The sequence below is a fragment of the Onychomys torridus genome, chromosome 13 (assembly GCF_903995425.1).
Source record: "Onychomys torridus chromosome 13, mOncTor1.1, whole genome shotgun sequence".
Taxonomy (NCBI): Eukaryota; Metazoa; Chordata; class Mammalia; order Rodentia; family Cricetidae; genus Onychomys; species Onychomys torridus.
The window spans coordinates 2532885-2553037 of NC_050455.1; the positions used below are offsets into that span (position 1 = coordinate 2532885).

The 20153-nt window shown below is 44.4% G+C and overlaps 1 long non-coding RNA gene across 1 annotated transcript; it reads right to left on the reverse strand.

The window, feature by feature from the left end:
- Positions 1 to 7617: 7617 nt before the first annotated feature.
- On the reverse strand, positions 7618 to 19082 carry LOC118594643. Its single transcript, XR_004946393.1, has 6 exons — positions 18896 to 19082; positions 15194 to 15368; positions 11967 to 12124; positions 10459 to 10584; positions 8188 to 8319; positions 7618 to 7685 (listed from the first exon to the last, which is right to left on the reverse strand). It is a non-coding gene; the product is annotated as an uncharacterized LOC118594643 (long non-coding RNA).
- Between the last annotated feature and the right edge of the window lie 1071 nt (positions 19083 to 20153).

Below are 20153 nucleotides of genomic sequence, written 5' to 3' on the forward strand. Positions count from 1 at the left end.
TAGCTTCTTAATATATTTGTTATTAATTCTGTGAGAAATCCATATGATGTATTTTAAATATTTATTTATTTACTATGTATACAGAAGAGGGCGCCAGATCTCATTACAGATGGTTGTGAGCCACCATGTGGGTGCTGGGAATTGAACTCACGACCTCTGGTAGAGCAGTTGGTGCTCTTAACCTCTGAGCCATCTCTCCAGCTCAGAAATCTTTAAAAAAAATTTTTTTTTAAAAATTTTTGTCAGAGCTGAGGACCGAACCCAGGGCCTTGCACTTGCTAGGCAAGCACTCTACCACTGAGCTAAATCCCCAACTTATATGATGTATTTTAATCATATTCACTTCCAGCTCCTCTGGGATCCACCACCCACACCTGCCTACACCTCCCAACTCATAGCTTCTTGTATGTGCATTGGTGTTTGTGGAAGAGAACACAGGTGAAGGTAAATTACTTGTTAAACTGACTTGCTGATTATCAAATGTGAAATACTGCCATTTTGTTTAATATTTCCTGATAACAGCATCTGAAATGGCTACATATTACTGCTTTGCAGAGTTCTGCTGTGATTTAGTTAGCTGAACCCACATGGCTACACATTAGTTTTGCTATTAAAACATGCCTCATGAGGAGTCTTTGTGTATGGTCTTGGCAGATACCAGCAATAAATTCTTTGGCACAAATCTGGAAATGCTGGAATGCCAGGTTGTAAAGCAGACCCACTTTAAAGGTTTTGACACGCAGCTTTAGCATCATTTCCAGTTCCCCTGTCTCGCCAACATGGCATGCTATCCTAAAAGTTACTGCCAACTTGATAAAGGAAAAATGTTGGGTTCCACCCCACAAGACGCACTAAGCCATTTTAGTAGTTTTAATATGAATCTATATGATTACTTATGAGCTTCAGGATTTTCTTATTTTTATTGGCCACTCATTTTTATTTTTACTTTGACCACGATCTCTCCAATTTTCAGAACATTTGTCTTTTTCTCACTGATTTACTAGCTGCTCCCTTCAAATATAAACCCAGGTGAGGATACTAGCAAATTCTTCCTGATTTGCTATTTGTCTTGACTTTAGTTATGTTTATTATCACTGATATTGGAAACAAGGTCTGCTATGTCACCCAGGCTGGTCTTGACTTTATAATCCTCCTACCTCAGTCTGCTAAGTGCTGGGATATCTGGTGCGTGTTACCACACCCGGCTTCATGGTGCTTTTTTATGTAGAGTAATTTATTATTATAAAAACAGAGAGTAAAAACAACCTTCTTTATGCTTCTGACTTTGTGTTCAGATTGTGTCAGCAAAGCATCATCCCACACTGGTGTGTGAACGATCTTCTGTGTTCTGCAAGGCTGAGGACCATCCATAGGGAAGGCTCTCATGCTCCCTCCCTCATGCATCTTGCCTCTCATTCCTGGTGACCTCTGCATCAGAAGCAGGTTCTAGTTGAGCACTTCCCAGGATTAGTCACTGTAGTGAGGTGGATACTGGCTTCCTGGTGAAACTCACCAGGACATATTGAATAACTGACATATATAAGGAAACCAGACAAGAAGAGGGGTAGGTGACGAATCAAAACCGTCCTCTGCCCCCAGTGCTGGGATTAAAGGCCTGCACCACCACCGCCTGGCTAAAAATTTATTTTTAATTATATCTATGTGTCTCTGTGTGTATATATGCATGTAGGTGATTAATTATATCTATGTCTGTGTGTGTATATATGCATGTAGGTATCCACGGAGGTCAGAGGGCCACAATTACAGGCAGTTGTGAGCTGCTCAGCATAGGTCCTGAGAACAGAACTCAGGAACTCCAAAAGAGCAATCTATTTTCCTAACCACTGCATCATCTCTTCAGGCCAGCTTTATTATTATTATTATGATTATGATTATTATGATGATGATGATGATGTGTGTGTGTGTGTGTGTGTGTGTGTGTGTGTGTGTGTGTGTAGCCATGCACATGGGGGTTAGAGAACAACTTCTTTTGGGAGTCAGCTCATTCTCTTCCTTCTGTGGGAACCAGGCATTGAACTCAAATCATCAGGTTGACTTAGCAAGCTGAATTACCATCTGAGTCATCTCACAGATCCTCAAACTAACAAAGGACACCCTGGCCAAGCGTGGTAGCACACACCTTTAATCCTAGCACTCAAGAGGCAGAGGCAGGCCTGGTACAGAGTATGTTCCAGGACAGCTAGAGCTCTTACACAGAAAAACCCTGTCTCAAAAAACAAAAATAAAACAAAAAAGAAGCCCAGGTATCATCGACATATAAAATGGTGCATACTTAAGGTACACAGCTCCATATTCTTGAGGATGAAAGAAAGGTGGGATTGAAAGACACCAAGTGAATGACTTTAATACAGGGAGGAGGTTTGAGCACCAGCTGACTGGGTCAGTCAGGGTCTTGGAAAGGACCGTCTGCAGGGAGCATTACCAGTGCAATGAGGGAGCACTCCCCTCTTCCCGTTCTCAGGGAGACGGAATACACGACAGCTCAGTTTCTCCCTGTACAATTATCAAAGATGTTGCCAGCCTATAGACTGAAGTTTCTTGGACCTACCCGGTCCTATCTGGGCAGCAGCCATTTTTATAAAATAACACTCACAGACTCAATATTAATTACAAACTGTCTGGTCTATGGCTCAGGCTTATTGCTAGCTAGCTCTAACATCTTAAATTAACCCATTTCTATTAATCTATGTATCGCCACGTGTCTCCTGGCTTTACCTGTATTCTATTACATCTTGCTAGTAGCTTGCAGCACCTCCCTGACTCTGCCTTTCTTCTCTGTGTATCTCTCTTGGATTTCCACCCCCAGCTATATCCTGTGTTGCCATAGGTCAAAACAGCTTCTTTATTAACCAATGGTAGCAACACATATTCACAGTGTACGGAAAGTCCATCCCACAGCACCAGCCAAATGTGCTTATTATCCACAATGCCCATAGGAGGACTCAAAGAGCAGTTAAGGAAGAGGGCTTAAGCATGCAAATTTGTTTATATTGTATGTCTGAGTGCTCTATACCTGCACATCAGAAGAGGGCATCAGATCCTACTATAGATGGTTGTGAGCCACCACGTGATTGCTGGGAATTGAACTCAGGACCTCTAGAAGAGCAGCCAATGTTAACCACTGAGCCATCTCTCCAGCCCAAATTTATATTCTTTATATTCTCTTGCATTTCTATTTTGCTTGTGGTGTTTTTGGTGTACAAACAGTTTTTTCTTCTTAGAAGTTAAATGACTGGATGATGCAGATTCTGTTTTCCCAAGACTGTCACACAAACATGTTCTTTCAGCATGTGAGCACTGCTTTTGGACTTGTGGGAAAGTAACAATGTATCATGGTGGTGGCACACGGTGAACCACTCACTTCATGGTGGGGATGTGAGAGAGAAAGACAGAGAGCTGGGTGCCACAATTGCCTTTGAGTTCAATCCTCTGATGCCCCCAAACCACCCACTGAGAAGCCCCTCTTAACTTCTCCCACCTTTCAGAAGCACCCAGATGAGGAACAAGCCTTTAACGTGGGCTTTAGGGGTTCACTTCAGATCCCACATCTCAGACCCCCTTCTGTTGATGGAATATCCCCATTATTCTCTCATGAGCAGATAATGAGAGATACTGTTTTGCCCATCTCTAGGAAATGCCTCTGACACACAGCACTGCAGCTGAGAGACTTAGGGAGCAAGAGAGAAAGCCTAGACTGATCTTAAGACTCTGAGGCGCCAGTGGCCGGAGGGAAGCCTGGAGTAAGTACCGCTTCCTGCAAAAGTTTCTTAGGAAGTAGCAGCAGAATTAGTTCTTTTCCCCCAAACTCCACTTCCCAAAATTTTTTTAAATTGTGGAAAAAATATGCATAAGACTTACCATTTCAGTGGTTTTTAAGTATATTCTTCTATGGATGCCAATATAGCAATTACATCATACAACTATCTCCATTACATTTACCTTGTAAAACTGAACTCCCCTGTCCATTAAATACCCTGTCCCCATCCCTGGTAACCATCCTACATCACATAAGCAAATCGTTCTTTACTTGACTTTCAGATCTTGGTTTTTTTCACAAAGCACAGGTCCTAAAGTCAGGAACATCAGCTACAACATTCCCTGAGTGGTGCAGGCCTCAATCCAGCCTGTATCTCTGAGTCCTAGGCTCTGTAGTTCAGCGGTAGGGGACCTGCTCAATGTACTTACTTGAGACTTTGGCTTGGATCCCTACCACCCAAACCAAGCCAAGCTGCTCACTCCCAGGTTGGGCATGTAGCTCAGTTGTCAAGCTCCAATTGGTCCCATCAGTTTGAGAGTAGATACCAATAGTGACAGTGATGGCCTCCCTGTTCCTAAGCCTTCCTCAGAGCTGTTGACTAGCTGGGGCGAGTGCTCTTGACTTTACCTCCCCTCAGTTCGGCCAGTGCTCAGTCCCCTGTACCTCCATCCTGCACATACCCTCTTCCCAAACACAAAACTGCAGGCCTGGAACTGTACTGTCCAGCTCAAACCCATCTTTCACAGAACACCATTTCTTGCCCTTTTTAAGAGCCAGAGAATTTGCTCAACTCTAAACAAATAAATAAATCCCCAAACTTCCCAACAATGTCGCCTGTGTCTGGGCTGTTCTTGACTCCAGGCTGTTCTCTGAGAATGGCTGATGAATATTGCCATAAATCTTGGAAAATTTCTTCAGCTTTGAGAATCCCAAGTAATGACGTTCCTACCTCCAAGAAACTAGCCCACCAGCAGTAATTCCAAGGCAACAAAATAATTAAGTCTCTCTTAGGCAAGCCTGAGCTAACTTGATTAAAGCAAACAGCTCAAGACTTCTATTGTCACACAGAAGTCTTGCCCAGAGGGGTTCTGACCTCCACAGAGAATTACAGAGAATTAGATCCATGCTGTTCCTTTAAGGCTGGTTTTGCTCATGCAAATGATGCTCTCAGCGCCCACGGCTTAACTCCTAAGTTAAAAACAACTGCATGGCAATTTGGACCACTGCAGAGTCTGATCCCTGCCTTGTGAGTTCATGTGATTTGTACTGTATACAAGACTTGACTGGAGCTAGCAACAAGAACTGTTATTAGAAGCACTTTCCAAGGAAATTACTGTGACAAGTAAAGGCTTGAGGGTTTCTGTAGGGCCTAGAGCTATTCATTGCTGGTCCTTGGGAAGTACAGCTGTGGGTGCTAAAAACTGTCTAATCACTATGCCCCTGGGTGCAGACAGAGGACAGGCCTGGCCAAAGGGGACTCTCGTGTCTATGGCGACACTCCACTCCATTTTTAAAGTTTTCATTACTCAGGAGAAAAAAAAAAAGATAATTGCTTCCATTTTCCCTTTTTCTTCCTTGATACGAACTGGGAACACCCCAGCAGGGCCAACATTTCCTGGGAGCTAATGACTAGCTGGGCTAAGTGCCCTTGGCTTTACCTCCAGTTAGGCCTTAATTGCTGCGATAGGAAGTACTTTCCAATCAAATTGTTGTTTAATCCAAACAAAAGAAAATGAACTGTTATTGCTGTCAACAGCGATGATCAAGGCTCCCTGGGAGTCTGGGAATGTGGGAATGGTGGGGTCTAAATGTGGAGAGAAGTGTTTCTCTGAGGTAAGTTGCATGAACACCCTTGGGGAGTGTCTTCACTCTATACCTGGTACACAACAGAGTCAGAGCTCGGCCTATAAAAAAGAAAGGGGAAATGCACAAGGCAGAAAGCTAGTAGTTCTCGCCATTTTCAATTAGGTATATACCTGTTAAGAAAGGGTCTCTTTGTAGCATGAATCCTAATTAGTCTTTTTTTTTTTTCCTAATTAGTCTTAATAAAAATCCAGAGCCAGATATTAGGGTAAATGCTGAAAGATCAGAGAGACAAAAGAACAAACCACAGCCACCTCTTACCTCACCAACTCCTCAGCCGAAAAGACTGAGTGCCTGTCTCCTCCCGCCTTATATTCCTCTCCCTGGCCAGCCATATCACTTCCTGTCTCAACCTCTCTAGTGCTGGGATTAAAAGCATGTGTGCCTCCCAAGTACTGGGAGCAAAAGTATGAGATCTCAAATCCTGGGATTAAAGTGTGTGCCACCACTGCCTGACCTCCATGGCTAACTGGTGGCTGGCTTTGCTCTCTGATCTTTGGGCAAGCTTTATTTGTTAGAGCATACACAAAATATCACCACTTCTCTTATTTTTGCTTTATGTGCATGAGCGTTTGCCTGTGTGTATATATGTGCACCACATGTATGCAGTGTCCACAGAGGCCAGAGGGTTGTGAGCCACCATGTGGGTGCTGGGAACTGAACCCAGGTCTCCTGCAAGAGCAGCGAGTGTCTGTAAGCGCTGAGTCACCTTCCCAGCACTGGTCCGTGTGGATCTTCACTGCTGTAAAAAGTGGTTCTGCAGCGATAAATCCAGTCACATTGTTGTACAGCCCCCACTACTACGCACCCAGTGGACTCACTCAAACTTTCACGTCTAACTTCCCATCCCTCCTCCCACAACCCTGCTAACCACTGTTCACTATGTCTTGGACAGTTCTAGGTGCCCAGTGCAGTGGAATCAGATGTTATTTATCCCTTATGACCCACTTCTTCATCATGATCAAGTCTCTCTCAGGCTTCAGCACACATCAGGATGTCTGTCTTTCCTTTTGGAGGTTGAGTCATGTTCCACTGTGTATGCATACCCCGTTTTGTTTATTCATAGTAGAATATGCATGTGTGCAGCTCCATCTTCCAGCTGTTGTGGATAATGCTGCTGTGTTTAATTTGTCACCCATAAGCTTCACTGAGCCCTGGAGAGGGGCTTTTGACTTGCTGCCTGCCTCTCCTCTCACACCTGCTGCTGGGGATCAGCAGGACACCATGTGGCCTGTAGCCTGTCCCAAGAGCAGCTACTTGGCTGGCCTGGAAAGCAGAGCCCAAGACCACAGACCTCACAGGAGGCAGGTAGCCAGCACGAGACTCCACACTTCCATGCTGGCATAACTGAGGAGGAACTTCAGGACCCAGTCCAGGCTGAGGCCCTGAGTTTTGGATTCTGAAGGGTAGGGGCCTGCTCAGTTTGCTGGAGGTTCTGGGCTCAATCCCCAGTACTCAGACAAAACCAACTACTGCTTCTAGCGCTGGAGATGAAGGCAATGTGGTTAAGCACCGCTTACCTTGCTTCTCTGTGTTTGAACCCCAGCACCCAGACCAACTTGATGCCAGGTTGTGATAAATAGGGTTGCAACCCCTTTTGGGGGGGGGTGCCAAATGATTCTTTCACAGGGGTCGCCTAAAACCATCGGAAAACACAGATATTTACATTATGAATCATAACATTAGCAAGATTACAGTTATGAAGTAGCAATGAAAATAATTTTATGGTTGGGGGTCACCACAACATGAGGAACTGTTATTAAAGAGTCACAGGGTTAGGAAGGTTGAGAACCAGTGAACTAGAAGAACAGAACTTTTAGTATATATATATATAGACAGATACACACACACAGACACACACACACACACAGACACACACAGACACACACAGACACACACACGATGTGGGGTTGTATTAGAATGACTTACAGGCTGTGGTCCAGCTGTCTACCAACAGAAGGTCCGAGAACCCAGCAGTTCGGTCCATGAGGCTGGATGTCTCAGCTGGTCTTCAGTGTACGCCAGAATCCCGAAGAAGTAGGATCTAATGCAGCGAAGAAACAGACTATGGAGAATGAAAGCGAGCAGGCAGAGCACACTTCCTGCTTCTGGACCATTTATCTAGGCTGCCAGCAGGCCCGTGGAGCCCAGATTAAAGGCAGGTCTTCCCACATCAAAGAGCTGGATCAGAAGTGGCTCTCCTCACTTCAAATGATTCAGTGAAGCAAAAATCCCTCACAGGTGTGACCAGCCATGGGTTTTAGTTAATTCCAGATGTAGACAAGTTAGCCAGCCCAGTGACCATTATCTTTAGTGTGACTTATCAGCAAATCTTATCCATCTTTAAGTCCCTTGCCTAGCTTCACAGCTAAACTCTTTCATGATATGGATGTGCCAGAATTTAACGAGCCCTATCATGGCCTAACACTAATACATAGCTAGCTTAGTCTAACACTTTAAACAAGATCCCAACCAATACAACCCTTGATGATTCCTCTCTACCCATGCTGGTGTGCACCTGCAGGGACATTCCTAAAAACACTCACAAGACAGACCATGCCGTCCAGTCGCTGAATTGGCCTTCCATGCTACATCCATGGCTCTGCAACCCTGCACTTCCCCGTCCAGACGGTGCACAGCGGATGATGGTGCCCTCGAACGGCTGCCAACTGCCCACTCTGAGGGTTGAAACATGTTGCTCATGAGTTTTGTTTGCCTCTGTTAGCAGAAGTTGGGCATCTGTTTTTGTGGTGAAGAGCCCTTTGTATTTGTTGGCTTTTTTCTTATCAGTATTTTGGGTTTCTCTTAGTGGTTGTAGAAAGGGGGTTAGGAGTGCATCTCAGTGTTAAGCGCCTGTCTAGCATGAGGGAAGCCCTAGGCCAGCGCCCCAGCCTAGACAAAAAGGAGAAAAATATACTTTTTGTGATAGGGGTAGAAAGTTTTTCCCTCTAGTGTTCATTTTTTAATTTTCCCTCCAAATTGTCATTTGTAACACTACTTTGTAGATGAATTGCCTTTTGTTTTCATGCTCTGGGGTTTTAATGCCATACTTAGTAGTGCTGCTCCCATATCTGAGGCAATTAAAAATATTCTGGCATTAACGTGTGTGTGTGTGTGTGTGTGTGTGTGTGTGTGTGTGTGTGTGTGTGTGGTCAGCCAGTGCTCTTACCCACTGGGCCATCTCATCAGCTCCTTATTTGTGCTAATGATCACAACAGTCCTCTGCAATGCAGATGGTTATTTCCACTTTGTAGGTGAGGAACTAGGTCTCCAGAAGACTCAGTCTTGATGAGAGACCCTGTTGATTTCTGGACTCCAAGTCTACATCTCTTTGGCTCCCTTCTGCTTTTTTTTTAGACAGGGCTTCCTGCTGGCCTGGAGCTTGTCAGGTAACTTAATTTTGCTGGCCACTAAGGCCCGTGGATCTGTCTTCCTTACTTGCCAAGCACCTAGATTATAAACATGCCATACTTGTTCCATTTTGGTTTTTAAATATGGGTTCCAAGGAATGAACTCGGGGCTTCATGCTTGCATGCTGAACACTTGACCAACTAAACTATCTCCCCAGACTCCTCAAAACAAAGCTTCTAAAAGGGCTGCAGCTACAGCTTAGTGACAGAGGCCTACTATGTGCAAGCTATGTGTGAGTCCTAAGGTGTGTGTGCGCCTTGGATGCTGGTTCTGCTTTGATTTACAAAGCAAATTCACAAAACACCAATCCCCTTTTCCCAAAGGGGTGCATTCTAAGCCCTTCAGTGAGTTCCTGAGACAGAGGATATTAAACCCTTTACAGACCAGGTATTTTTTTTATATACACAACCCTATGACAATGTTAGTTTTTAAGTACAGTACAGTAAGAGATAAAAACTAATAATAAAGGTCAACAGTGGCAGCCGTGTTAGATAGTATGTGAACATAACTGCTCTATCTTGAAAGAGATGAGACAAATTTTAATATTTTGGATTATGGTTGATCAGTAGTCACGGAGGCGGAAAGAGCAACCCCAGATAAGAAATGATGCTATGTGAGGTCTGTTGAGGTTAAGAGTTTCCAGAAGCCAGTGTCCTCAGCTGCCCATGGTTTGAGGACATGTGAAGACGCTGGAGAATCATGCCGGTAAACCTCAAAGCCTACTTCTCCTTCAAGAGGACAAACGTGGGTACAGCTGTGGCTTACCGACCACAGGAAGTTTGGCTTAGTCTCTTCATCATCCCTTCCGTGAAGGTAGAAAATTAACTCATGCCACATGAGCCAATGTTTCACCTTGAAATCTGTCCTTCTTTCCCAGAACCCTTAGTCCTTTGGGGGAGTTACTGCCTGCTCCCCAGGTTGCAGAGCCTGAAGCCAGCTTTTCCTCATGACGCCTCTGAACCTTGACCCTTCTTTTCCATTCTCACTGCCAAGTCCAAGTTTTACTGCCTTGGGCCTGAGCAGTCGTGGTCGACATTATGTTTTCGCCCTTGTCTCACAGGTAAACCGGGTCTAAATTCAGACAGGACTTTCCCTATGGGTCCTTTTTGGTTCCTAGGAGTCATGGCCCATAGTCCCTGACACAAAGCTCCACTAAGACAACACAGGCTGCCTTTCCAGTTGTCAACTGTATGACCTGAGGTGCATCACCACACTTAGCTTTGTATAGCCCTGACTCATCTCATAGAGGGTAAAGAGCAGACTGTGGCTGATGGGAATAAATTGTGAGTATGGAAACAGAGCGAGCCTGCCCTTGCTCCCTCTGCTTGCTTAACTCCTCAGAGCCTGGGTCCCTTGTGCAGTGGCATGGATGCAGAGCAGGCATTGAATTAAGAATGAATACATACCCTCCTTGTTCCTCCAGGTTTCTCTTTAGTCCCTTCTGCATGTGGCCAAATTGATGCTCTTCCAATGTGGTTTTCAACAAGCATGTCACTTCTTGTTTAAAATATCATATGGCCATGCACTTATTTCTATTTATGTAAGCAAAAAGAGACAAGTGAAAGTTGCCACATCCCTACTAGTTAGTGGTTTGACCTCCTGGTTCTATCCTTAGACACCTCTATTGTTACACAGTCTCGCTCATTTCACGTGGGAAGACTAGTGCACCTTTTCATGAAGCACAATGTCACCTTCCATTGTCTTCTCGGTATTTCACATATGGTCATTTTGTTTTCAAGTTTATTTCCTTAAACAGTGCTAGCATGGGTATTTGTGTGCATAAATCTTTGACCATTTTTTCTCTGCACATTTGGGGACTATGGCAGTGGTTACATCTCTCCCCGGTACTCAGTGGCATCCAAGCTTTCTTTGTTGACGCCCTGAACCTTCACAGCAGTGTTCTAAAAGAGAGTGTATCATTTCCAAGATGACCAAACCAAGGACAAGGGAGCAGAGAAATGCTCTGGACACACATGAGTGTGCTCCCCTTGTCTGTTCTCTCTTGCTGATAGCATAATACCTCAGACCAGGTGAGTCACAGGGATATTTGTCTTGGCTCCTGGCTGTGCACCAAGGTCAAGGGGCTGCCTCTGCTGATGGCCTTCTTGCTGGCAGTTTTGAAACAGCATAGGGAATCACACCTCAGGGGACAAGGAGCAGGTACAAGCCTCTTCCTGCCCTGCTCTTCTCATAAACCGATTGACTCTTGGGGTCTCACACTGATGACCTTATTTAACCCTAATCATCTCTCAAAGATTCTATCATTTAAAAAATATATTTCACATTTTTATTAATTTATGTGCTTGGTTGTTTTGCCTACATGAATGTCTGTGCACCATTTGTCTGAAAGGCCAGAGAATGTCAGAGCCCCAGGAACTGGAGGTATAGTCAGTTGTGAGCCTCTGTGTGGGGGCTGCGAATCGAAGATAGATCCTCTGAAAGAGTAGCCTCTTAACTGTTGAGACAACTTTCTTGCCTCAAGCCTCCATCTTTAAACACTATAGCTGGGTTAAATTCTACCCTCTCAATACCACACAATGAGTATTAAACTCCAACATGAGTTCCAGTGAGGTCAAGTCATATTCTTGCCATAGCAAGAGTGGAAGTTAACCTCCTTCCCACAAAGACCCACGTGCTCAGTCTTGAACATTTCTTCTCTTTTGTTTCTTTTTGTTTTGAACCAGGCTCTTACCATGTAGCCAGACTGGCCTTGAACTAATAATCTTCCTGTTGAAGCCTCCAGGCTGAGGTTCCAGGCATGCACCACTCCTTCAACAGTCATTCACAACAGTTTAAGGCTTTTGTCAAATGACCCCTCAGAGAGGTTTCTCTGATCTACACTTCCCCAGTAATAGGAATTTCTGCTGTTCTGCCTCTTTCCTTCATGTGACAATTGCCAGCATCTGCTTCTCACCTTTGTGAGGTGCCTCTCCAGGGAAGTTTACATCCAACTGTAAAGGGCGTCCATGGACCATCATCATCATGGATAAGCATCATCTAGCTGAGCATCCCAGCAGCAGGAACACTGGCAACCCTTCCCACAGAACTTGGCCACCTCGATTCCACTTGGATCTGTAAATAATCCGAAGGCATGCAAAAACAGAAGGGATTGGCTGTGCTGGAGAACATGGAGGCCTGGAGGCAGCCTTGACTTGTGCTTGGCCTATTTTGTGCTGGGGTATATGTGTGTGTGTGTGTGTGTGTGTGTGTGTGTGTGTGTGTGTGTGTCTGTGTGCTTGTGATATGTGCATGTGTCTGTGTCCAGAGGCCCTTGTAAACACAGACGCCATCCAGAAGTCTTGTGTTTACAAGCTGTAATTCCAGCAAAAAGTGCTTCTTATTGTCTATAAGCTTCATGTGTCCCAGAATAACTTCAAAGAAAATAAAACTAGTTTTCCTTTGTTATATTTTAAGTGCAAAGGTAATAGAAGAAAGAAAACTTGTGGATTTTCTTATGCCAATCAAAATATCATTTAAATTCTGCATCTTGACCACACAGGGAGTCTAGGAATGAACAATACTCTATTGGGACCTCCTCACAAAAGCATCTGAATCAGTGTTTCTGCCACTGATTCTTCCATGGCAGTCAATGCCCAAGGCAGCGTGGTACACTAAGAAACACACATTTGGTCTCTGGTGCTTGTTCCCAGCACAGAGATCTCCATCCCCCATAAGCCTCTGATTGATAGGAGCCTAGAAGCATACTTTGTTCTAACAGGTCTTAGAGCCTAGTCTTGACTCAGATCTCCTATATTCTATAAAATGGCCTGGGTAGTAGAATAATTTGTGGCATTGAGGTGATCCTTGGCTCCTGGACAGTTTAGAAGCTTGGAAATTGCAGCCTCATCCCTTCCCTCTGGGGAGAGGGGCCAGAGTTAATCCAACACGATTGTGTGACACATCTCCGCCCTGCTAGGATGGCATGCTCTGCTTCCATGAAGGCCCCGCCAGTCACCTGCATACCTCTTCACTTGGTTGTTCAGGGAGATCCTCAGCAACATCCTAGTTAATAAGCTGGTAGACATGAGCATTTCCCTGATTTCTGTGAGCACCACAGCAAATTATTATACTTGAGGAGATGCTCTTGGGGCCCTGAGCTAAGGGACCCAGGAAGGGCAGCCAATTGCTAGCTGAAGCAGTGGTGGTCTGAGCTCCACCCAGGAAAGAATCTGAGGGAAACTGAAGACAAAATGCTCCTGCACCACTGTCACTGTCCTTTTAACAAGACTGAGGAGAGAAAGGGTTGCCCGGAGCTGCTCCCAGGTGGATGAGGCACTGACAGCCATTCCTGACATAAAGCATGACTCCTAACAAATCAGCCGTGCTCAGTTATGGAACTGTCCATTCCTCAAGTGGATAGACCCAGTGCCTTTGCACACAAGTTATAAAAACCAGAAGCCTGTGCACAGTCCTTGACAGGGAATACAGTGAAATACTGAGTAGTCAACTTTCTTTGAACCTCCAGCTCCCAAATAATGACACAAAGACATCTTATTAAGTATGAAAGCTTGGCCTTAGCTTTTGTTTGTTCCCATGCAGCTCTTATAACTTAAATTAACCCATTTATATTAATCTATGTTCTGCAGTGTGCCTCCATACCATACATCCAACTCCCTCTGAGTCTCACTGGCATTTCCATCTCTTCTTCCCAGAGTTCCTCTCTCTCCCCAGAAGTCCCCCCTGTCCTCTCCTGCCTAGCTATTGGCTGTTCAGCTCTTTATTAAACCAGTCAGAGGTGCCTTAGCAAAGACACATCTTCACAGTGTACAAAAAGATTCTCCCACAAAAATGTCTTCTTGTCCCCACAGGCATCAGGTATCTAAAGAACACAGTAGTCCCATGTTGTTTGAACCTGAGCTTGAACAGTGTTGGAGGTTGCTGGTGCCATTGATGAGGAAATGACAAGTTCTTAGGCAGGAAGTAGAGACTTGCAGGTCAAATCATGGAAGGAAGTAGGGAGATACTGACTGTCCTAGACCTTTGCTTCTTAACTGTGGGTTGAAACCCCTAATGGCACTCGAGGAACTGAACATGGAGATTGCAAAAAGGTTTCTGAATGATCAATAACCAAAAATTTAAAAAATCAAACACATAACAGATTCTGGCAGAGTTAGTGCTTGGTTTTGTTGCCCTGTGACTTCACTGAGGCCTTGCTTCTGAACACAGAACATACACATTTGTCACCATGAATGTGGTCTCACCAGCAACACAGTAGTGATCAGTAGATCACTCCTTGAAACAGCTCAGACCTGGTACCCATAGAGGTCAGAAGAAGGCACTGGATTTCCTGGAATTGGCATGAAGGATGATGGAAAGCCACCAGCTGGTTGCTGGGAACCAAACCTAGGTCCTTGCAAGAGCAACAAGTGCTCTTAACAGATGCACTGTCTCCCCAGTCCCCACGTCTATTGTTTTGTGCTGTGTATTTATGTGAAGTAGTGTTCTCAGCACTGATGAATCAACTCTGAAAATAACCAAGATGCTTTGCATCCTGCACTGTCAAATATCAGACAAGGCTCAACTTTAAATACATCGTTAGTGTGCAAATTTGAAGTCATTTTTAATAAATGGCAAATTTATCTGAGTATCAAAATTGTTTTAAACAAATTTCATGATTTATTGTCAGTAAATGTTTTGTGTACATACTTTATATACCTGTGTGCTATGGCCACATAAAAATTTCTTTGGAGAAAGGGGTTGTGATTGGAAGAGTTTAACAAGCCCTGGCCTGAGCTGGGCAGTGGTGGTGCATGCTTTTAATGAGTTCATTAAAAGGTGTGAGTTCAAGGCCAGCCTGGTCTACAGAGGGAGTTCCAGGAAAGTCAGGGCTACACAGAGAAACCCTGTCTCGAAAAACAAATGAACAAATGAAAGAAAGAAAGGAAGGAAGGAGGAAAAGAGAGAGAGAGGGAGAGAGAGACAGAGACAGAGAGACAGAGACAGAGACAGAGAGACAGACAGACAGAGACAGAGACAGAGAGAGAGACAGAGACAGAGACAGAGAGAGAGACAGAGACAGAGAGAGAGACAGAGACAGAGAGACAGAGACAGAGACAGAGAGACAGAGACAGAGAGACAGAGACAGACAGAGACAGAGACAGAGAGACAGAGAGGGAGAAGAGTCCCTGTCCTGAGACTGACCTTGGTGGCAGTGGTCGGAGTGCCGTCCTGGGAGCTATGCCAGGGGCTGGCATGGAGCTTTTTGTCCCCTTACTTTCTCCTTCCTTTTCTCTTCAACACTTACTGCATCCAAGTGCAGACACTATCCTGAATTTCTCCGCTGGAAGCTCCAGGATAGGCCCACTTCTCACCTGCCCTAGAAATAACAGTATCTAGTCGAGAACTTGGCATGGGACTGGCACTTAGGAAATATGGGGATGAGAGCTACAAGCCACAGCTCATAAGCTGCTGTATGGGGCTATGTGTTACCCAGTGACTTCTTTTTAATATCCTTCAGCTTCCAATTTCACTCCAATGTTGTATCCCATCCCAGAAGTCCCGGGAGTACCAAGGAAAGAAGTGAAGCCATCCACGACAAGCTGTCGAGGGGAACCCTGGCACGTCCCTGTCTTCCCTCTCTGTCCCACTCTCTCAAGTCAACAGAGGCAACATATATTCAAGCAAGGTCAACTTCTCAAAGCATGGGGCCTTGGGCCCAGTTCCCCTCTCTTGTCTTAAGACATTTCACTGGGCACAGGAAAGCAGGCTTCTCAGGACACCAGGCCTCTAATTTTAGATCCACTAGTCTGTGTCCCAGCAGTGGAGGATAGCCTCCACTTTGGTGGAACAAATGTAAAATAACCTGATCTGAATTGGAGCCAATGGTCAGGGTCTCTTCTGGTCCTTCCTGCACAAGGAAAACCACAAACAACTAGGACCCAAAGCATCCTGGCCCTTCTGTGAGGCTCCTCCTATAGTTTACATCTTTCTAAAAATAGCTATCTGTGAGTGCCAGACAGCCTGGTGCTTGTTACATAACTCACATCACCAGCAGTGCTCCCAAGTCTGCAAGGTAAAATGCCACTAAGCCCACCTTGACACACCAGGACACCAAAACAGGGAGCTGAGAACTTCAAGCTGGCGACCTGCTTATAAGGGCCTGCCCTGACACTGGAGCCTGGGTGCTTCTGAGTCTAAAGACTTATTTCTCCTGTGTCAACTTCGGAGTGATGTCCACTACCACTTCTAAGCCAATTTTCAGACTTACTGGTTTACTGTATTATTTTTAAGGGTCAGCAATTTTATGCAGGTTCTTCGTGTGTGTGTGTGTGTGTGTGTGTGTGTGTGTGTGTGTGTGTGTGTGTGTGTAAACCCAGGTACCAAATTTGTTGATCTAAACAGTGCATGCATTTTGGGTCCATGGAGGCAAAGGAAACTTCCAGGCGTTCAAAGGGGTAATATGAAGGTGAAAATCGGGATGGGTTGAGGGGGAATTGCATTTTGTTTCCTAGTCCTGTATGGCTCCAGTGTGTAAGGGATTTAAAAGCAAGACCATGTAGCTCGTTACCTATTTCTCTAACAAATACTAATCAACTTACAGAGAAAAAGTTTGAAAGAGGTGGCTCAGCAGATAGAGGCTCCAGCTGCCAAGCCTGATAATTTGAATTTAATGCCCAAGGCCACATGGTGGAAATAGAAAACAACTCCCTAGGATGGTCCTTTGACTTCCATACATGTTCTCTCTCTCTCCCTCTCTCTCTCCCTCTCTCTCTCTCTCTCTCTCTCTCTCTCTCTCTCACTCACACACACACACACACACACACACACACAATAAAACATTAAAAATATTTTTTTAAAGGAAAGGTTGATTTTAGTTCATCATTTTGAAGCTTTCTATCATAAAATGATTACCCCAAAGCTTTTGGACCAATGATAAAGCAGCACATTATGATGGGGTATGAGGTCCACAAAGCCACCCACCTCAAGGTTGGGATGCTAAATGAACATCAGAATCCCACATCTTTCAGGGGCATGTGCTCAATGACCTACCTTCCTCTCCATGGAATTCCTCTCTCTAAAAATTCAACCTAGCTCCAAACCTTTTATCACATGGATCTGTGGGTTCCAGACCATAGTAACTTCCTAGGTCAGCTCAAATTCTGGTCTTGCTTCATGCCTCCCCAAACAGGTCTCACTCCAAATTAAAAGCTCCTTTTTCAAAGCTGGGTAGTTGTGGCTCACCTTTAACCACACCCAGGAGGCAGAGGCAGGTGGATCTCTGAGTTCCAGGCCAGTCTGGCCTATGGAGCAAGTTCCAGGACAGCCAAGGGCTACATAGAGAAACCCTCTCTCAAAAGTCCCACCCCCCAAAGTCCCTTTTTCAATTCTAACTTGCTCATTAGACAATCAGCTGACTTAGGCCCTTCCTTTAAATGTGTCCTTGAGCTTCTGTTTTCCTGTTTTAACTATCAAGGGTATGAATAGATACAAGCCACACTTGTATTTTTTTTTTTTATTCCTTTGTCCCACACTGGCACTGTGCACATAGAAGTTGTTCAATAATAAATGATCCAACAACTAAAAGTTAAAGATTAATGATTTTGGAATAATTCAGGACCTAAGCAGATTTGGGTGGTGCTAATGATGCCTGGCATTTAAAATTACAACAGGGCTTACCAGACATTTCTTGTGCAGGTTCCTCTGGAAACCAGAGCAACCCCGAGAGGAAATGAGTTCAGAGAGGACCTGCCCTAGGAACCCAGATCTCTTCCTTCACAGTTTGTATTTCTTTTTTTGTTTGTTTGTTGTTTTTGTTTTTTTTCCAGGACAAGGTTTCTCTGTGTAGTTTTGGTGCCTGTCCTGGATCTCACTCTGTAGATCAGGCTGGCCTTGAACTCACAGAGATCCGCCTGGCTCTGCCTCCCGAGTGCTGGGATTAAAGGTGTGTGCCACCGCTGCACGGCTTCACAGTTTGTATTTCTATTCTAGTTGACTCTCAAGGATGAATATGGGATGAAATGTGGAGACTGTCTCTGTCTATAAAATAGCCTTACCAGTAGAGGGAGCAGAAACATGCATGGGTCTGGGAGCCAGTAGGATCTGTGTGCTGGCCCAGCCACCTCAGGCCAGATAGCTTTACTCAATTTTTCTCTGTCTTGCCTTTAAAATGTCAATGACAAAGCCCCTTCACCATTACCTCCGGTGGTCCAGTACACTGTGGCTGATACACAGTTAAGGAACAATAAATCATCTCTCAGGACCCCCCCCCCCCCCCCCCCCACACACACTAGGGGATCACAGAGACATGGAGACTAAGAAAACATCGATTCCTGTTTGATGATCTAATAAACATTTGAAATCAATTTGCCTACTTGAAACTTAAAATAAGCAGAGTTATATCAAGTGGTCAAATAAATGAATTTGCTGAAAACATATTCGTACCCACCAAGAATTTCAGGAGGCAGATTAGATCTTCTCTAGACAGAAGGCCTTAAAATGGGATGTGCCATCCACCCTGGAAGCTATCTAAACTAGAAAAAACGTTAATATTGTATGACAGTCTGGGATATCATATGATAGGCCTGTCATCCTAGCTGTCCGGGAACTGAGGCAGGAGTCCATGGCCTGCCTACACTACAAAGTGAGTTCAGGGCCACCCTAGATTCCAGAGACCTGTCTCAAAATTTAGAAACAAGAAAAGAGAGCTGGGGATAAAGCTCAGTGGTGGAATGCTTGCCTAGGATGAGTGTAATCCCGAGTCCCCAAAGGCAATAAATGAATAAATATATATAGCTATCTAGAGATAGACTTTGTAGTAGAAAGGCTGAAAGATTGTCACTGCTGCTTTCTTGGTGGCAGAAATGGGGCCAACAAACTTACAAACACAGGAGTTTAACCACTTACCATTGCTCCATCAAGTCCAGCACCAGGAGCCATCACAGAGATGCTACAGGATATTCCAAATGGAAAGACAGTCACCACACAGCATGCAAAGTCCCAAGGCACAAGCAGCCCCCTTGCCCTTTTGTTCGAAAATATACTCAAGACAGAATGAAAAAGTTCTGTCTTAATAAGATAAAAATTAAAATACTCAGCCAGGCAGTGGTGACGAATGCCTTTGATCCTAGCACTTGGGAGGCAGAGGCATGCAGATCTCAGTGAGTTCGAGGACAGCCAGGTCTATAAAATGAGTTCCAAGACAGCCAGGACTGTTACACAGAGAAACCCTATCTCGAAAATCAAACCAAACAAAATAAAAACAAAACAAAAATTAAAATACTCAACACAAAAAAATTAAAATATTTTCATGGACAATGAGATTGTTAGTAATCCTCCCCCTCCGTTTGTTTAAAACTTAACATTTTTGTTGTTGTTGTTATAAAATAGTATACTTTTTTACAGGGGCAGAATTGGAGTCTCATTTACATTACTTTCCAGAAAAAGCTAAGCTAATTTAAGCAGGTAAATGAAGTCAATTGTAATAAAGTGACTTGAAGTTTCAAGGTAAAGTCATTAAAAACCTGATGGAATCCAGACTTGGTCGCTAGACTTTAACAGCGTCTCCACTTTTTCATAAAGCCTAAATTACATATGAACAATTGTTCACCCAAACAGCCAGGTGACCTGTTTGTTCGCAGTACATGTAACCAAACTCACCTATCTCTGGAAGTCGGGGTTGGCAGCCGCGAATGCTTGCTCTCCGCTACTTAATTTACTCTGCTGAAATAGAGTGGAATTTCAATGTAGAGTTACCCATTAGCTCCAAGGCTAAATTTAAACATCTAATTAAATTAATCTGTTCATCTTAAACACTTTGCATCTCCTGCAGAGAAGTGTAGCAAGGCTTCTTAAGTGTCACAGGGCCTAATTCAGGGCGACAATTGTTCCACACTGTGTTTAATAAGTCACCCAAACGGCACAAAGAACTGGGAAGCAGCAGGGTAGTCCCGTGGTTGCAAGTTCTAAAACCACCTGTTGGGGGTGGGGCCAGAGTCGCTGTGTCCACTGGTAGGAACCCATATTTCTGGAACATATAACCAGGAACCAAACAGATGTTTATGAAATAAATGGGGATAACTCTCCATATCTGTCCCCGTTTATAGAGGAGACTACATTTGCGGACATTTGCAAGGTGATGACAGGTACATGCGTGCAAGATTAT